We start from the raw sequence: 8,360 nt of genomic DNA, 5'->3' as shown, positions 1-8,360 counted from the left end.
TTCATCTTTGATTTTGCAAACATCTACGTGCCACCTTCTCATGGTGGCATTCCATGGAAACATCTTTCTATGTTGGCGTGCCACAACTGCTCTTCTCCATAGAATAACTTGTCTTCCATGCATATCATTCTAAGGAGGGGCCATCATATCTACATTTATCTTTTTATCTTTTGCATCAATATCATTTATTAGCTACTTTTTTATGTTGCCTAGGTGGGGGCCAAACCACTTGATCTTTTTCTTTTCCAAGATCGCCTACATGGGGGCCAAACAATTCTTGATCTATCTCTCTTGTTTTCCTTTGTAGGGGCCAATCTACTACTTACCAAATTTATCTACCCTATCACATGGCTATCTAGTGTGTCTCTACCCATGCTAACAAATCTCTTTTATCTACCCTATCACATGGCTATCTAGCGTATCGCTACCCATGCTAGCAATTATCTCACCCTATCGTATAATTATCCATAGCAATGTATTATGCCTTATCGTATGGCTATCTAGCATAACACATATTGCTACCCATATCGACGTATCTTATATCTTGGTGGCTGCTTATCTTGTATCTTTTTGTAATAGGGGGCTTTCCTCCAAAGTGAGGTTTGTTTCTATTACACTTCTTTAGCTTATCATCCATCATGTTAGTTTGTAGCTAGCATGTTTGTGATGTACCAAATGGAAATATCTATTCCAAATCTCAACATCATCTCGTTGGGGGCAACCTCTTCTGATTAACAAAACCTACCTCCCTTTTGCAATTTTCTTTTTCTTTATCTTCCTCTACTTTAGCTTTGCATCTCTCGGCAAAGACATTCTCACTAAAGTGGGGGTAAAATGTAATTAAAAAATCTCACCCCTCACATTTAATGTGACAAAGAGCACCTTCTTCCATGCCATTGGAGGTTAGGCTTTGCAAAATTTGTCCTTTTGTCCACTTGAATCATCCTTGTTAGCTTCAAATGAATGCATTACCAACTCTACCAGCCTATCACCTTCTAGGACTAGGGAGCAATGCGGAGACGTCCACGCAGCGCAATCTCATCCTGTGAATCTGATAGTCTGCAAGTGGTCATTTGAGTATTACGCCTACACCCAGAAGGAATCATAATGCCTCTGCATACACCCATTGATGTTTGGTTTCCTTCTACGACCTTTATCTATTAATTTCCAAGGTATTTTGGGGGATTATCTTAGCAAGTTGATGATATTTTGCAGGTTGAATCTCTTGGAGACTTCTTGGATAGTATTTACAACTTCTTGTGTGAGCATCACCATTATTGCAACATTCCAGATAGCTCATGCCATCATCTCAACAAGCATTGTGAAAGGGGAGTTCTACTTAGTCTCTCTTCCTTTCGTTTACCAAGATGTCATTTATCATTTTATACTATTTCCAATTTCCTCTTTATCATATTATTATTCTCATGGCTTCTTGGGTTGTCCATGGAGGTGGAAACACCAAAATGGGGGTCTGACTTAGGTAGACTCCAAAACACAACCCACAACATTTTCCTTCTTGCGTGTGTGTAGGTACATCATCATGAGGAAGGGACTATCTTGTGAGAGGCTTCATAACATGGCCATTTCGTAACATTTCCTTACTTTCCTTTTATTTTCTTATTATGTTTTGTAATCCATGCTTTTCATTCATTTTAGTATTGCTTAGCTATTTTGCAAGTTCATCTAGAGCTTTCTACTTGGACTTTATGCCCCATCCGTACAGGACGATAGCACGTCACATTGGTGTCCCAGCTTCGTGCGCTTGTCTCGAGGACACAGGCTTAGCAGAGCCACCCAAAGAGTCCTCTTGGCTTTCTCTCACCTTAGCATAATTCTATTATTCCTTGGCTCACCTTAGCACTAGTTCAAGGAGGTATCAGAGGGAGAGTTTGTTCTTAAGGATTCATCATACTTGAGGTAGCAAATTTCCTTCGTTACAGTTAATTATTTAGAGGAGGTTAGAAATTAGCATGTGCAATAGGAATTTTAGCATGAGATTGCTTTTAATCTATATTTGGATTTAAAATTATTTTTCAAAAAAAAATCTAAAATCAAGCACATGAAGCAAAATTAGAATTTGAGAATTTAGAAAATTTAGAATTGAGAGAAAAATTAGATAAAAAAAATTTAAGAAATTTATTTAATTTGGAAGACATAGTTAGCTAATTAAATAATTTAAAGAAATTATTTAATTATGGGGGAAATAGAAATTGAATTTAATTAAATCATAAAGAGTATTTAACTATAGTTGTAAATTTGAAATTAATTAAATAATAAAATATTTAATTAATTTTAAAGAAGAGAAGATGCATTATTAATTTATTGGAGGGAAATTAAAAAAAAAAAAATTAATAATGATGAAATGTGATGATTAAATTAATTTAGAATAATAAAAATTAGATTAATTAAATAATTGAAGACTTATTTAATTAATAAAGAGGAATAATTAGTGTGTTAGTGATGCGACATTTTTAGGTGTCTACAATAGTCATAATGTGTTTACTCTTTCCATAAATAACCTAAACATAAATTCATGGGTCATTAAATCAATACTGCATTACAATAATGAGACCTTCAAAACATTTTAATCTACTCCTTGAACAGAATTAACCAGTTGACAACTTACTACAACAAATGTGCAATGAGAACCATGCAAATCCTTGATTATTCAAGTTATGAAGAAATTGATTTACATACTGGAGACATTAATAACATTACATAAACCCAATGTATGAAAAGAATAAATTACTTGTTGTTGACCAAAAGACAACTACATTATTTTCTGAAATTTAAAAACTGCTAAACTAAACCTATATCACTGTCTTTCTCCTTATTTTCCCCCAAATCTGGAATTGAAACTAGAACCCTGAAAATTTGTGATGGATATGATAATTAAAATAAAACATGGGTTTTGTGTCAGAATTTGAGCAGCTCACAAAATTGAGACACCTCCTTTGTAAAGTGGCATTGCTGACTACATCACTCACAAATGTCAAAAATCATATGAACCCTGCTAGCTTTGCACTTTGAAAAAAATCAAACACTACTTTGGGAGGCTGCCACCAGGAGAATCAATTCATTAAGGTACATTGAATATGTGTGCCAAGGGGTTTTTCCTAATTCCATCAGATTTATAAGATATTAATGATCAAATTGGCCCTCTCTGATTTAAAAAAAAAATGTTGATGTCAAATCTTTGAAAAGTTAGTTTGGTTTTGGCTTCGAAAAATATCAAACTGGAAGATGGGGTGTGGTAACCAAACAAGGGAGTTCATGAATATACAAAGAATCATAAAGAATAATCCATTTGATATGTAGGTCATTGGGCCAGGAAATAAAAACCAAGATGCAAGGTTGTTTTAGTAGATTTAACACTTTTTTCACAACAAATCTGAGTAATTTGCATTTGGTTTTGGTCTTGGAAAAATATTAAATGAAGTCATAGGGATCTAAAAATTGATATAGGGGTACATTGAGATGTAGACAATCACAAAAAATGATTGGTTTGACATGACAATCAATTGGTAGCAAAATAGCAACCTCTGAAAAATGGCTACTCTAGAAGGTTTAATAGTGTTCAAACAATAAACACCCTCAGGACCCTAAAATAGGTACTTCAAAAACTCATCAAATATGATCTTGGGAAGTTGCAAACGGATATTAACAATCTCTGATAAGAGGAAAATAAGATTCCAAGGTGGGTCTTCATGACAATCAATGGGTGTCAAATTATTCATCTCCAAAATGGGCTACTTGGGAAGAATTCACATGTGTATTTCTAAATGTTTCCATCAACCTCCTTCTCATGGTCCCTTTAAAATTTTCAATATTTTGAAGGTCCCAAAAGTTTCTCTTTCTTGAGGATGCATACCCCTTACGAACATACAAAGAATTCAGATCTTTGGTGGAAGAAGACTAGGTGCCTACTTCACTGGGCTTCTTAACCACTATATATTTAATTCTAAAAGTTAGGCTTCAAAGTTCATTCAATGGCCCCGGGCCACTAAAGATGAAAAGCCAATGTTTACCTATGTCAATTATTTCTTTCTTATTTGATTGCACCATGCTCAATTTGATAACATCATTATGAACCACCCAGTCACAAGCATTAGCACTGACATTGCTGACTACTACTTTGAGCATAACCTTGTCATTATTCCCTCTATCATTCTACCCTTTTTAATCAATCCCAAACCAAAACTCTTGGTGATAATGTGACAATCCAACATCATACTTTTCATTCAAAATATAATCACATTGAATATATCACTCACCACGATTCAACTCATTGTCATGTTTTCCTAAAACCTCATCCAAGTGAAATGGAAAAGAGAAGAATTCATATTCCATCTAGCAAGTGTCATCATAGAATTCAATTTCACCATCTATTTCATGATTAATTTATAAATCAAACATGAAAATTTCATAGGAACTTTCCTAAAAAGGTTCATTGCACATATTTGTGTCTGGCAAGTAAATCATACTAAGATCAACATCATCCAAATTATGCATAAACATATCAATTTATCATTCATGAACATAATCAGCTTTAACTTTCAACCCAAATCCGAATCCATTTGAATGAAGTCAAGCATTGGTTCAAACAAACCTGAGTACATTTCACCATGCACATGTCCATGAAAACCTTCCTTGCCATAAACACTGTATTGATCTAAATCATTTTTGTAAAGGATTTGATCAGTAGGACAAGCTTCCAACTAATCAAGAAATGTTTCCATATTATCAACAACATTTAAGATTTTGTCTCCAAAACCTAGCTTCTATGTCATTAAAATCTACAAGGAAGCAACCATACTCAACCTGGTTCATCATGATATCATTTGATTCGCTCACACCCATATCTAAGAATTCATGTCTTGAAGGTCTATCACAATCATTGGAACAATCCATTGATATTGACATTGATTCATGCTCCTCATTATTAGAAAATACATATTTGAACCAACTTTAAATGAACACACATTGTCAACAATTCACATCTCAATATCACCCTCAAATATGGTAAATAAAATCATCTCCAAATCAAATAAACCATTATGAGAAATGGGTTAACAATTAGCATACTCAATTCCATAAAATTCAGAAGTATGAAGCGTCTCAACACTATCATAGTCATCATCATTGAAATTATCAGCACTATCATATTCACTTGTTGCAAGTGACTCTAAATCTACCTCACAGAGGCTATTGTGGTTTTTTGGAAAATAAATAAATTGATTTAAAAAATAAGGTGAAGTCACATCAATATAAACATAATTATTTGAATCATTATCAACAAAGTTATCAACATTTACACACATGTAATCTGGTCTTTGGTTGTCAGTCTCTTGCTGTCTTTTTGTTGTTCTTTTCCTTAGCTGTTGTTTTCTCTGCTGGTCTTTTGCAACTTTTCTTTCTATGTTCTGTTCTCTCTAGTTTCTTTTATGCTTATCTTCTCATTTTGTAAGTGAGTTTCGGGTCCCTTAAAACCTAATTTTCCTTAATCAAAAACATTTGCACACATGTGACTAGTATTGCTTGCTTCATGTTCATTTTCCAACAAAGGAATCATCACACTGATGTACATATCCTTGGATACTCCACTTGAATCACCATCACTATATGGCTGCCATTGAAAGTCTGTCAATGCCATGTCTTTATTCTTCACAAGTATCCTTGTTTCATTGTCAACCAAGGTTTGAGAGCATGTCATGGAGTCAACAAGTTTGACGAGGAATCAGATTTGTATCATAGAGTGGTTCTTGACTTAGGATAGTGAACTCATAGCCACTTGAAGCATTAGTTTCATATGTACATACATGAGGTGATTGATTGCATGCATAATTTCTGATGGATGCTTGAGGTTTAGATACAAGTTGAGATGCATTTAATTCAATCATGTTAGTGTGGTCACGGTTAGGAGGGTCCTCAAGGAGAACAATCCAGTTAGGAGGCCCCTCAAGGAGAATAATCTAGTCCATGCAGCAAATTAAAACAACTCAAACAACACAATATAGTGGAAGCAATGTAGATCAGATATATTAAATCAAATAAATTGATTACAAACTGTTGGCAACATGCGGGATACAACATTAGGCTCACAGGCTTGATTACAGAATATGCATGTTATGCAACATTCAGCTCAAGCAAGAATGTGAGCCAACTCTGGAACACCTAATCCTTAGATTTATCTTCTATATTCTAATCACTACCCATTACATGCTTGATTATATTGATTTATATGATCAAGGATGATTCGCACCAGCCCAAGATGAACAAATGCCAATGAATCAAAATGGAACATGTAAAACAACAAGGTTAGCCTCTGCCATAGAGATTCCTCTAAAAAATCCAAAGGAAGACGTGCAGACCTGAGGGTAAGGTTGGATACATGCCAAGGAACCTTGGAAATAATTAACTGAAGCTTTGCAAGCTACAGAAGAGATCTGCAAGGTTCACCAATAGCAAATAGGTCCAAAGGATTCTGGTGTTCTAAGCCAGAAAACTATCTCAGATTCCAGAAGTGATAACTTATCGGGAAAAGATCCAAACATCCCAAGGACCAATAATAAGGTAGATGAACATGTTCATGATCAGAATCCAATTTTTCAAGATCCAGTGAGCAAATACAAAGAAACACATAATGAAATGTTGAACTGCAAAAACAAGAACAAACTGAAAAGGAAATGTTTTTGGTTGATGCAAGATTGCCAAGAATTAGGGATGGTCCTGCATCAGACATCTGGGATTGATTGAAAAGTGATCCTCTCACTTTGTTGGGGCTAAAGGAAAACTAAGATGATCCACCTCAGCCAGAGAAATCCATGATGAATCTTCAACTGGTCTACCTTTCCATTTCACAAGATACTCTCTATATTGCTTCCTGCAAGTGCTACACCCAATTATGCTATCCAAAACTTCTTCAATCTGGTCTGGTACCTTCTGGGGAATCTTCTTCTCCAATTCTGCTACATTGTCTACATTGAATTCAACCTCATGATACTGATACAAATCTACAATTTTGAAAATAGGCGAAATAGCCAAACTTTCTGGTAACTCCACTTCATATGCATTTCCAGAACTGAATTTCTTCAAGATCTTACAAGGTCCAAACTTCCTCATCTTCAACTTACAATAGGTACCAACTGGGAATCTTTCTTTTCTCAGATACACCTTCACTTCATCTCCAACTTCAAATTCCTTATGTGTTGCTTAAACTACTTATGCACTGTATTCATATGCTCTGCAAATTCTTCTACTTTTGCATTCCACTTATCCTCATTACTGATGTCTCTTAGTTTTTATATTCCTCTAGGGTGTACTTCGGTAACAATCTCAAAAGGTGTTCTTCTGGTACTCATGTTCATTGAATTATTGTAGGCAAATTCTGCTTGTGCAAGAATCAAGCCCCAACTTCTGGTTTTGTCTCCAATTAAGCATCTCAACAAATTTCCCAAACTCCTATTTACTACCTCTATCTGTCCATCATTTTGTAGGTGAGAATTAGAACTAAACTTCAAATCTATCTTCAAATTCTTCCAAAGTGTTCTCCAAAATATCCAACAAACTTAGTATCTCTATCAGAAACTATATTCTTAGGCAATCCATACAATCTTACCACCTCCTTGAAAAGTAAGTCAGCAACATGTACTACATCTTTTGTCTTCTTACAAGGTATGAAATGTGCAATCTGTTGTTCTCAAAAATCAGAAACCCAAGTTCACCTGCAATCTATTTATGAAATAGCCAACTTCATACAATGAAGAACTTCAGGACTTGGACAACATAGCAAGGATATAAATCCTTCTACTCTTCAGGCTCTGCAAAACCTACCTGTGGGCGTACCTTTGATGCATTGAATCAGATCCATTACACACATGACAGCATCAAACAAAGCAGATAGATCTCATAAGGCTTAACAACTAGGAGGTTACCGCAGATGGGCTAGATATACATTGACATCTCAACTAAGTTGAATCATGAGATAGGTGGAACAAACTAAACCTACAAACATAAAAGTAAATGGATATTTGATTTTAAAAATCTTTGAGAATCCCCAAAATCTGCAAGACCAGTGCCTTATCCAAGGGCATAGAGTCATATATCAAACTATAAATGAAAACCTCCATTACAAATCCACCTTCATCATTAAATATCCCTGCATTAATGCCTTACAGAATTGTATTACTCAGCTCACTCACAAAATCATCAAATCTTGAAAATATATCCCATTATCTATGACTGATTACAGAGTTTAAATTCTTCCTTGAAGAATGCCTGCAAACAATCAAGACAATCTCCTTGAGATGACAAACTCTAGCCTCCTTGAGGATTTAATTTGTAACAAAGAAATATGCATT

Source organism: Cryptomeria japonica, chromosome 1 (assembly GCF_030272615.1).
Source record: "Cryptomeria japonica chromosome 1, Sugi_1.0, whole genome shotgun sequence".
Classification (NCBI taxonomy): Eukaryota; Viridiplantae; Streptophyta; class Pinopsida; order Cupressales; family Cupressaceae; genus Cryptomeria; species Cryptomeria japonica.
The sequence above is the reverse complement of the archived record's forward strand: the minus strand, read 5'-3'. Positions refer to the sequence as shown.